Source organism: Carya illinoinensis, chromosome 5 (assembly GCF_018687715.1).
Source record: "Carya illinoinensis cultivar Pawnee chromosome 5, C.illinoinensisPawnee_v1, whole genome shotgun sequence".
Taxonomy (NCBI): domain Eukaryota; kingdom Viridiplantae; phylum Streptophyta; class Magnoliopsida; order Fagales; family Juglandaceae; genus Carya; species Carya illinoinensis.
The window spans coordinates 32,525,299-32,537,603 of record NC_056756.1 but is presented as its reverse complement, the minus strand read 5'-3'; positions in this window follow the sequence as shown (position 1 = coordinate 32,537,603).

Sequence of the window (12,305 nt, the reverse complement as noted above, 5' to 3'; positions counted from 1 at the left end):
ACGTAGGATCATTGTGAGAGTAAATTAGATTATTTTATCATGATATTTTCATTTAACTTATATGAGTAATTGGATAGAGCAACTCTAATTTCCCCAGTTTCAATACAAAAATAAAAGAATAAATAAAAACTCAAGCCTCTGGTTTCAAAGTTGCCCAAGGCTGATAAACTTTTCTGGATCTAACTTTGTGCAGCTCAAAGGTGCTTAGTAACAATCAAATTGAGTTTCTTCTTTATTTTGTCCTTATAGGTATACTGATCTTCAACCCACAATTTTATAGAATTAATAATTGGGATCATTCGTCTCTCTCTCTCTCTCTCTCTCTCTCTCTCTCTCTCTCTCTCTCTCTCGTCTTTTAATCTTTGGGATCATCAATTCATCTTTGTCCGATATTATGAAGATGCTGAGGCAACGGGTCTGTTGAGTCCAAAAGTAAATCTAGTATGTGTGTGTACATATACTCTTACTAGGAGTGTTATATACACGAGGGAAATACATAAAATCAATCATACAAAATGATATGATTTCATCTGATCGGTTAGATATATTTTACAATAAAATAATTTTACAATTTAACAAACTACACCAATTCATGTTAATTTGTAGTATTATTTTTATATAATTCTTTTGTAGTTAGAGTACTTTTTTCATATATATATATATATATGAGAGAGAGAGTGCAGAAGGAGAAGCTAACATTTGGGGTGCAAGGCAACATTGCCAACTGCCAAGCATTCACTAAAGAATACTAATTAGAGCTATTTGGTTTTAGAGACGAGATGAATCTCAACTCGTGTGGAGAGACACTCTTTTATCCACACACTTGTTTTAAATTCACTTTTAATCTAAAATCATCTTATCTTATCTCATGTCCTAATCGAAATACATAATTTTAAAAAATTATCTCATCTTATTTCAACTCAATATCTCACTACTATTCACAAACAATCTCAACTCATTTCATCTTACTTTCTAAACGAGCACTCCTCCAATACTCATTAGCAACAACCTTTCATTGTAGTTAGGGATGTAAGCTGGTCGGTCCGAATTGGAAAAACAGACCGAACCGGACCGGACCAAACTTTAGAATTTATTAGACTATTTGGTCTGGTCCTAGGGTCTATGTATTTTGGACTAGACCAGACCGAATGAACCGAATTCCTATATATATTTTAAAAATATTTTTTTAATAAATTAATATATTTTTTTATATAATAATTATATAAGTTAATGATGTAATTTTAATATAATTTATTATCATTGATCATATAAAATAATTTTTTAATGAATTAGTTACATAATCTATATTAATAATTTATTTAATTTTAATTTAGTAATTTAAATAAAATTTTTTATTAATTTATTTAAAAAAAATAGATCGGACCGACAGCTACCAATCATGTCCAGTCCCTATAGATGTTTGATCCGGTCCAATTTTATAAAAATGATGGAACTCACTCCAAACAACCGATGTATACGCCTAATTGTAGTAGCTGGCAAATACTATACACATAAGTAGCAAACATTTTACTGACTGACCCAGAATATTCAAGTTTTTTTTTTGGATTGTCACAATAATATTTTTTTAGAAAATAATTTTTATAAATCGTATTTCATTTATCCCGTATAAAACACTAGCAACTTTTATTTTTAATTTTATTTTTAAATTTTGGCCAAGACGAGGGATAATTCTGCCTTGCTTCCAATTCCTTTCTATTTTGGTTTAGGTACATTTATCGCAAAGTAAAAGCCACATCCTATTATCCTGTAGCTTAAAAATAACCGAAAAGAATCCATATCCTCTCAACCATATTAAAAGAGAAATTCTAAGCCACGTACTGAAATAGAATGTATACTGCTAGCGTTACCGCTGGTGTGCCCGTTAGTGTATTTTTTTTTTCTTTTATTTTCTTTTCGACATTAAATAAAATGGAGTTGGAGTTAGAGGTGTCACTCAACTTACTCTAAATCCAACTTTATGCTTCGACTCTAAATTTACCTTCTGAATTCAAATTTGACTCCGATATTATATATATGTTATAAAAATATATATTTATTTATATATTTATCATATATACTAATATATTTATATAATTATATAACTATAATTATTATAAAATTCAATAATATGCTAGTATGAGTTAATTACTATAAAATAATATACTTATACTATAATATAAATAGATTAATGATAGTTTAGCATATGTAAACCTCGAATCTGTGAAGTAGCAAAAGTCTTCTCTCAACTGTTTTCTCTTCTCTTTGCAAACTACTTGGGCGAAAGGGGGGGGGGGTTCGTTAGAATCCGTTTTTGCTTTTGCTGAAGGAGGAAGCAAGAGTCGCTACTTGCTACTATGGGCAGAGGTGGAGTTATGGAGGAAATGGTGAAGATTTGGGATAGATTAAAACTGAGTGAGGAAGAGAACATTCCGAATGAAGTTAACTACAATCAATCAAAGAAGTTAGAAAGAAAAGGAAGGAGTATGGTGGGAAAGTCTACTTAGAAAGAAAAATTGGGAAGGATGCAATTTGATCTACGATGGAGAAGATTTGGAGGGTGGGGAGGCCAATGGAGTTTCAAGAAATAAGGACAAATTTTTTCATTATTTCGTTTGCAACAAAGTGTGATGAGGAGAAGGTATTGGGAGGATGTCCGTGGCTCTTCGACAATCATTTGTTTGTGCTGAAGGAGTATGATGCACAATACAAACACACTTGCTAGAATTCGATTATGATAGTTTTTGGATTCATATGATGAATTTGCCTCTTAGTTGTATGACGAAGGTAATGGGTGAACAAATTGGAAGCTCCATTGGGAGGGTAAAGGGTGTGGATGTTCAGGAGGATGGATCAGCTTGAGGTCGATGCTTAAGGTTGAAGATAGAATGTAATTTGACAAAGTCCAGGGGGAGAACCATTGAGGTGGAAGGGAAGAGAATGTGGATTCCATTTTAATATGAGAAGTTGCCAAAGCTATGTTTTCGATGTGGTGGGATTGTTCATGGGAAAGAGGGTTGCAAAGAAGGGGTTGGAGAGTTGAACCAGTTTGGCTCTTGGCTACAAGCTGTTCCATGAATTGTAGAAGAGCTGAGAAATGGGGAAAGCAAAAGAGTGGGGAATCTGGGAATGAAGATTCTCAAGTTTCATTCACAAGATCTAAGGGAAGGGAAGAAGATTCTGGGGGTGGGAAGAGGGAGAAGGTAGTCAAGGAGAGGGGAGTGGAAAGGGAGAAAGGGGGAGAAGTAGTTGAGGTAGAGGATGGGATGGAACTATTGGGGGTACCAGATATTGCTGAGTTTGATGAGAATCAGCTTAATCTTAGGGTGAGATCTGAGAAGGAAATGTTACTTTTATAGTAGAGGTAGTTAGTGCATATGAAGCTCATGCAAATATGAGAAGTGTTGGGAGAGGAATTGGCCATGTAGAAATCTCAGAGTTAGCTGCAGAGCATTTGAGAAGGGAAGAAAAGTAGTTGGAAAATGAGAACTAGAGGAAGGCCTGCATCAGGTATTACTAATGCTAATCTTACCAATAAACGAGAATTTGGTAGTGTGGAAGGGGAAGAACTGTTGATGGTCTCAGAAAAGAAAATGAGAGTGGAGGTTGAGATGACCTTGGACATAAGGCAAGGGGTGGAGACTGCTAAGCAACTTCACCTGGTGTTATGAATTTGCTGAGTTGGAACTGCTAAGGGATTGGCAACCCTTGGACATTTCAAAATCTTTTCCTAATGGCAAAGGGAAATAAGGCCAATATAATTTTTTTGATTGAAACATTTTTGAAAGTTGATAGAGTAGAGAGACTAAAGAGGAGATTGGGTATGGAAGATTGTTTGTAGTTGATTTTGTTTGGAGAAGGAAGGTTTAGCTTTATTTTGGAGGAATAGTGAGGGAGTGGAAATAAAAAATTACTCAAAGTGGCATATTAATGCAATAATAAGGAGTCAAGGGGAGGGTAAACATTGGCCTTTTACAGGATTTTACAGCCATCCTGAGATAGGAAAAAGGTAATTCTTTTGGGAATTGTTAAGTAGTTTGAAGCCAAAGGAGTAAGAACCATTGTGTGTGATAGGGGATTTCAATGAGATCCTTTGCCAAAACGAGAAAGTTGGGGGTAGACAAAGAGTTGAATCTTAACTAACTCAATTCGTGGAGGTATTGGAAGAAAATTCATTGTTTGATCTGGGCAGTTGCATTAGTTTTTTCACATGGAGTAATAGGCATTTTGATCTCTCATTCACCAAATAGAGATTAGATATGTGTGTGGCTAACAATAAATGGAGAGATATGTTTTTAGAGGTAAAGGTGGAAGGACTGCCAGTAAGAAGTTCTAATCACCTACCCATTTCACTGTCAATGGGCAAGATTGTGCAAAGACAGAGGAGGTGGCAGTATCCATTCAGATTTGAGGCTAGTTGGGTTAAGGAGGAGGAGTGTGAGCCAAGGATAAGGTACGAATGGGTTGGTGGTTAGCCAATTGGGGGTCCTCTGAAGACAGTTCAATCTCGACTGATTTCTTGTAGTGAGACTTTGTTGAAATGCTTTAAAAGAAGGGATAAGGGGAGAGTAAAATAGATTGAGCAATTAACAAAAGTAATTAAAGAAGTGCAGGAAGAGTTGAGCCAACACAATGTGAAGGAGTCGAAAAGTTTATAGAAAGAAATAGAGGCCTTGATGGAACAAGATGACCTAATGTGGAAACAAAGGGCAAAGATGAATTGGTACTGCTTGGGTGCCAGAAACACAAGGTTCTTTCATGAATGTACAAATCAAAGAAAAAAGAAAAGTAAAATTCTCTCAATCATTGATGGGAAGGCAATGATGAGAGTGGATGAAATGGATGTTGCAGATGCCTTTCAAGAACACTTTACAGGGATATATAAGAGTGCAAATCTAGTTGTAGAATACATTAATAAGTGTTTGGGGGAAATGGAGAAGTGTTGATGAGGATATGCAGAAAGCTCTGGAGAGGACTTTAATGATAGAGGAAGTTGAGGCTGCTTTGAGAATGATGGGACCTCTAAAATTCCCAGGACTTGATGGTTTTGGGGCATGCTTTTTCCAATTATTTAGGCATATTGTGGGAGATGATGTATGTGAGGTAGTGTTGCAGTTTCTCAATGGAGGGAGAATGGCACAATATTTAAATCACACATGTTGCTTTAATTTCCAAAGTAGTTGATCCTAAAACTGTTAATGATTTCAGACCTATAAGCTTATGCAATACTATATATAAGCTTATAGCAAAAACTCTTGCCAACAGATTGAAAAAAGTTGTGGATGTGGTTATTTCGAAGTGCCAGAGTGCTTTCATACATGGGAGATTAATCTCAGATAATGTTATAGCTGCTCATGAAGTACTGCATTTTATGTAGACTAGGCAGAAAAGTAAAGATGATAGCATGGCCTTGAAATTGGATATTTTTAAGACATACAATAGAGTAGAATGGGTTTACCTTGAGGCAGTAATGAGGGAATTGGGTTTTGGGGAGAAGTGGATCAGTTTGATTATGAAGTGTATCACCTCAATTTCATATGTTGTACTGACCAATGGTAAACCAGGTGACATTATTGTTCCTTCTAGAGGACTAAGACAGGGAGATCCCTTGTCTCCTTATCTATTCCTCCGGTATGCTAAGGGGTTAAGCTCAATGTTGATTAATGCTGAGAGCAGAGCTGAGTTGAATGGGCTTTCAGTGGCAAGAAGAGGTATAAGGGTTACTCACCTACTCTTTGCAGATGACTGTATTATTTTTTGGAAAGCTAGCTGGATTGAGTGGCAGAAGATTAGTGGTATACTTGACCTGTATGAAAAATCTCTAGGCCTAAGTTTGAACAAGCACAAAACTACTATCTTATTCAGTCTTAAGGTTAAAACCTCTATGAAAGATGGAATTACCAAAGCAATGGGAGCAAGGCAGCAAAGCAATTGTGAAAAATATTTGGGCTTATCAATTATGGTTTGTAAATCCAAATACAACTCCTTCAAAGTCATTAAAGATAGAGTATGGTAGAAGATTAGTTATTGCAAGAATCAATTTTTGTCACCCTCGAGAAAGGAAGTATTATTAAAAGTAGTGATACAAGCCATTCCAACTTATTATATGAGTGTGTTCAATATGCTAAAAAGACTTTGTAAAGATATTGCAGCATAGATGGCTAAATTTTGGTGGATTTCAAGAAAGATGATAGTAAAATACAATGGAAGAGCTGGGAAAAAAATGAGAGTTTCAAAGTGTGGAGGAGGCTTGGGTTTTCGAGAGATTGAAAGTTTCAATGTGGCTTTATTAGCCGAGCAACATTGGAGAGTGCTATCCAACTCTTAGTCTATGGTCGCCATGGTCCTTAGGGACAAATATTTCATAAATTCCAAGATATTGGACTCTAAGTTAGGATATAAGCCATAAGTGATGTGGAGAAGTCTATAAGGACCTTTGAATTTACTTAAAGAAGGGCTAGTGTGGAAAGTAGGAAGTGGGAAGAGTATCAACATATGGGGGGATAAATGGATCCCAAAACCTTCTACTTTCAGCATTAAGACCCCAAGAACAGTGCTAGCAACAGATGCTAAGGTGAAGGAACTTATTGATGTGAACTCTGGTAATAGGAAGGAAGAACTGGTTAAAGGCATCTTAAATGAAGAAGAGGCAACAATGGCATGCAGCTTACCTATAAGTCTTTCTGGTTTGCTTGACAAATAAATATAGGCCCCTTTGAGGAATGGATAGTATAATGTCAAAAGTGCCTATCACCTGGAGATGAATGGAAAGAAAAGAGACAAGGGAGAGGTGTCAAAAGGTGCTACAAGAGTATGGAAGGTTTTCTGGAGTCTTAATATACCTGGGGTGGTTAAAATGTTCTTGTGGAAGGCATTGAATAACTACCTACCAACAAAAATGAACTTATTTTGCAGGAAAGTTGTGAAAGATCATTTGTGCCCAATATGCAAAAGGTAGGAGCAGACAACTACTCATGACTTGTGGAGCTGTGGTGGAGCTACTTATTTGTGGGCCGATAAATCAAGCCCAGGTTAGAAATGGTCATCTAGTGAGAGAGATTTGTAGGAGTTATGGGCAGACTTGATTGAAAAATTAAGCAAAGAAGAGCTAGAACTAATGGCAATAATATTGACAGGGATCTGGTTGAGGCGTAATGCCTTTGTTTTTTAAAACAAATTTGAGGGGCTTGATGGGATTTTCTTAAAAAGCAGTAGCAAGTCTAGTTGAATTCCAGTAGGCTTAATAGTAGCAAGATTGGAACCAAGAGGAAAGGGCTCAAGTGAGAAGGTTATGCAGATGGAAAGCTTTCCACCTACAGAGGACTATGTTAAGGTGGACTGAGATGCTGCATTAGTTCATAAGGAGAGAAGAATGAGAACTGGTGTTGTAATAAGAGATGACCAGGGAGATGTCTTGGCTTCTTTGTGCAGTTACAAGAGCTATGTGAGTGATCCTCTAGTGGCTGAATTGTAGACTATATGGTGAGCCATGAAGTTATGTGCAAAGCTCGGATTTTCCAAAGTATTATTTGAAGGTAATGCATTGAGTGTGGTAAAAACAGTTAATAGTGTTGACTTGAGTTGAGTGTGGCATGGTCAAATAGTGGAAGATATGAAAGGGATCTTGAGAAATAGATCCACTTGGTAGGTTATACATACATTTAGAGAGTGTAACAAGGTAGCTCATTTTCTTGCTAAATTTTCTTTAAACGTGAATGAGGAGAGAATTTGGATAGAAGAGAGACCTGAGGACTACTATCTTATGTTCAAAAAGATAAAAATGTAGTTGATGAAGTGGAATGAAAGAGGTATACTTTGATTTGATTGAAAAAAAAAAGCATATGTAAACATTATAGTTTTACTATCATACATAATCAAGTATAGAAATAAGTTAAACACTAATATTTACATAAGTATAATATAATAAGTTAATAGCACATATACTAATTTACTAAAGTATAATAAAATGTAATTACACACTAGAAAGTCTAGTAAATAATTAAGTTATAAATAAGTTAGACACTAATATAATATAATAGCATGTAATACTATAGTATAATAACATATCATTAGATACTAAAAATAATATGTAATACTATCATATGATAATATGTAATTAGACACTATAGTATAAATCTAGTATAAAAATAAGTTAGATATTTAGTATAGAAGTAAATTAACAGTGAATGATTTAGTTTTAGTTTTTATTTTTGTGAAAATTTTTAGATTTGAAAGCCCACAAAAAAATTGTTTTTTAAAATGGGCTAAATATGAAGCTAAAAAAAAAAAAGCTCAAATCCAACTCCACTCTGACAAATTGAAGTCAGATTGGAGCCTATATAAGTTGGAGTCGAATTTAGAGAATTCAACTTCGATTAAGTTAATGCTCACCCCTACCTACCACCATACACACAGCACAGTTGGTTTCCCCACCTCCGGATCCTTCAGATCTCAGCCTTCTTCTCCATACTTGTAGGTGCGTGTAGCATTGTAGCACAAATACTAGCTTCACCGTGCATTCCTCTGAAACGTTGCGAGTGACTTGAACTACCAAATTCTAACTATCTGGATTTGTTATAGGTTTTCCTAATCGAGAATTTAGGAGAAAAGGATGTGAAGACTTTTGTTAACGACTTCAGAATATATGATTGCAATGCTTCTTTCACGCATGCAGATCACAACCACATTCGACAAATCCACCTATTTGATTTAATAACCACTATTGTAGTGGTCCCCTCCAAGCTAAGGAACAAGGACCTGTGTTCAATTTGTTGGTTCTATTGCCTGTGTTAAGGATACAACTGGAGACCTCTGGCCAACTAACTCAACACAATCACATACACAAGGAAAGTCATGAAAATTGTAAACTATGTATCCTGATCTGCAATAGTTTTGGCATATTAGTAAAATTAGTGTATAGATTTCAGCATTACAATTTTTGTGTTTAATGTAATGATTGCACAGTTTACTGTATATAATATAAGATCACACACTGTGTTAAGTGGGGGGAAATCAAATCCTTTCATGGTATCTGAGGCCTTAAGGATTCAAATACACTTCCATGGTTTCCAACACCTCTTTTTATTCTTCTCTTCTCTCTATCAATACCATGATTCATATGATCTCTATCAAACTCACCTCCACCAATTATCTTATGAGTTTCTTCCTTTACTTACTAGTCAAAACTTACTTGATTATATTTATAGAACAATAACACCACCCTGACCTATCATATCCTAAGACAATGCCTCTATTTCAAATCCTCAATATCTCTAGTGGAAGCAGACTGACCAACTGATTCTTAGTCTATTGTATTCCTCACTTTTTGAAGAGGCAATTGGTGTGGTCCTTGGCTTAACAACCTCCCGTGACACATGGATTGCTCTTGAATGTTCTTTCTCTAACAAATCCAAAGCTATAGAATTACGCCTTAAAGATGATCTTCAATTGATGAAGAAAAGTACTCATACTGTAACTGAATATTGATGAGCCTTCAAGACTCGTTGTGATCAACTTGCTACCATGGGTTGTAATATTGATGACAATGACAAACTTCATTAAGTTCATTGGTTCCTACGTGGTCTAGGTTTTGAATTTTCTATATTCTCTACCACTATGTTGTTCCACACACTATTTGCCTTGCTTTAAGGATATCATTCCCATAGCTGAGAGCCATGACTTCCTTATTAAGACTCATATTGATAATACTGCAAATTTTGTGGCCTTTACTGCTTTACAAGGGAGTTGTACTAGTTATCATGGTGGATGCCATTCAGGAGTCAGTGCTCATGGAAATCGAAATAGTGGTGACTGCCAACACTACAACAACATATACACCACTTTAGAATCATCTACTACTTCAAATAAGCCCAAACCCACTCGTCAAATATGTGGCAAAATTGGTCACACTGCCACAAGATGCTGGGAACGATGTAAACATCAATCTCATATGGCCAATGTTGCTTAAGTCTTCTCCAACTGCACACAAAAATGAACCTTCCAACTCATATTGGTATACTGACAGTAGTGCCTTCTCCCATATGGCCAATGATGCCACACAACTCACTCAATCTACTTCATACCTAGGCAATGATCAAGTTCTAATTGGAAATTGTGATACTCTCTCTATTACACATATTGGTTCTCTTAAACCCACCCATTCTCTTTCTTTACATGATGTTCTTGTTATTTAACATATCACCAAAAATCTTATTCCATTATTAAGCTCATTGCTGACAATCATTGCGCAATTAAATTTGTTCACTATGGTTTCATTATACAGGATCTAGCCATGGGATTGGAGTTGGGAACATGCAGATGTGTTGATGGCTTTTACATTCTTGATCAAGGACATCGAATCTTTATGACCAGTCTTACCAATAATAAATTGTGTGCCTCTTTTTCTATATGTCATGTTCGTTTAGGGCATGTCTTGAATAATGTACTTAGTATTTTGAATAAAATTGATCATTTATCTCTTACTTCTATCTTGCCAAGCCCTGGTCTATGTTCAAGTTGTCAACAAGGCAAAAGTCATAAACTGGAACTCACAGCCCCAACATTCTTGAATTGATCCACTGTGATTTTGGAGACCATCTCCCATAACACCCATCAATGGTTTTGATTTTTATGCTATTTTTATTGATGATCACACTTGGTACACATGATTTCATCCTTTCAAAACCAAAGCTTATTTTTTCACAATTTTCCTTTGGTTTCACAAACCGGTTGAAAAGTAGTTCTCTTATAAAATTAAATCTTTTCAATGTGACGGTGGAATTGAGTTCACTAATACACAATTCAAATCTTACTTAGATGATCATGGCATACAACAACATATTTCTTGTCCATACACACCTGCACAAATAGAAGGGCTGAATATAAACATCACCATATCATAGAAACAGGTCATACCCTTTTGTTTCATTGTCATGCTTTTGCCTCTCTATGGGTTGAGGCTTCTCCACTATGGTCTTCATCATCAATCGACTCCCAACTCTTTTTCTTAATGGCATATCTCCATATGAGGTCCTTTATGGTAAGACCCATTCTTACTCCATGTTTCGTACTTTTGGCTACTTGTTTTTCCCTTACTTACACGATTATTATTCTCACAAACTTGCTACAAAAAGTACACCTTGTGTTTTTATTGGTTATAACTCTTTTCACAAAAGGTTTTTCTGTCTTTCTCGAAATACACAGCATGTATATGTCTCTCACTATGTTTCATTTGATGAGACCAATTTTCCTTTTATTTGAACTCAACCATCTCATCCCTCCTCTTTTCATGACTTTGTCATCTTTTTTGAATCCCCACTTCCTACTACACTAGTCATCCATTCTTTTCATACCCCTTCTCCTTTCACTCTACCATCTAAAATGCCAACTTGTCTTCCTTGTACTCTTGATTCACCAATTTGTCACTCTTCCTCAAATAATACTCTCACTGTTTCCTTCACTGTTGCAACTTCCTCTACAACCCCTGCACCACTTGAAGTCTTTGACCCGTTTCCACTACCATCCTCGACCACTAACATTCATCCAATGGTCACAAGGGTAGAAGCAGGTATAACAAAGCTTAAAGCCTATCATGCACTGTAGCTACATTTTCCATCTCAGTCTTTGCTTGCAATCAAAGAATCGAAAGCATTTAGGACAACTTCAAAACATCCCAAGTGGATGTTGCTATGGATGAGGAAATGCGTGCTATGCACCAGAATCAAACTTGGACATCGGTACCTTGACCTTTCAATAAGAACGTAGTTGGTTGTCAATGGGTTTTTCTCACTAAGCTTCATCCTAATCGCACCATCGAGCATTACAAAGCTTGCCTAGTTGCCAAAAGTTATACATAGTTATTTGGCTAGGATCTTCACGAGAATTTTAGCCCCATAGTCAAAGCTTCAATTGTTCGCATTGTTTTGTCTCTTCCTGCATCATTTCATTGGCCCTTAAGACAACTCGACGTTAAGAATGCCTTCCTCCATGGTCCACTCTCTAAAGAAGTATATATGGAGCAACTCCCTGGTTACTGAACTTTCTTCTCATGTTAGTTGCCTCCACAAGGCCCTTTACGGATTAAAACAAGCCACATTTGCTTGGTTTTAGAAGTTCAACAACTTTATAATCCGTTTTAGTTTTCAATGCAATGGAGCTAACTCTTCACTTTTTGTTTGTCATCATCCAATAAGCATTATTTATCTACTTCTCTATGTAGATGATATTGTTGTCACCAGCAATAACAACAAACTTCTCGACACTTTGATCAGTTAACTCAGTCATGCTTTCTCCATGAAGGATCCATTATT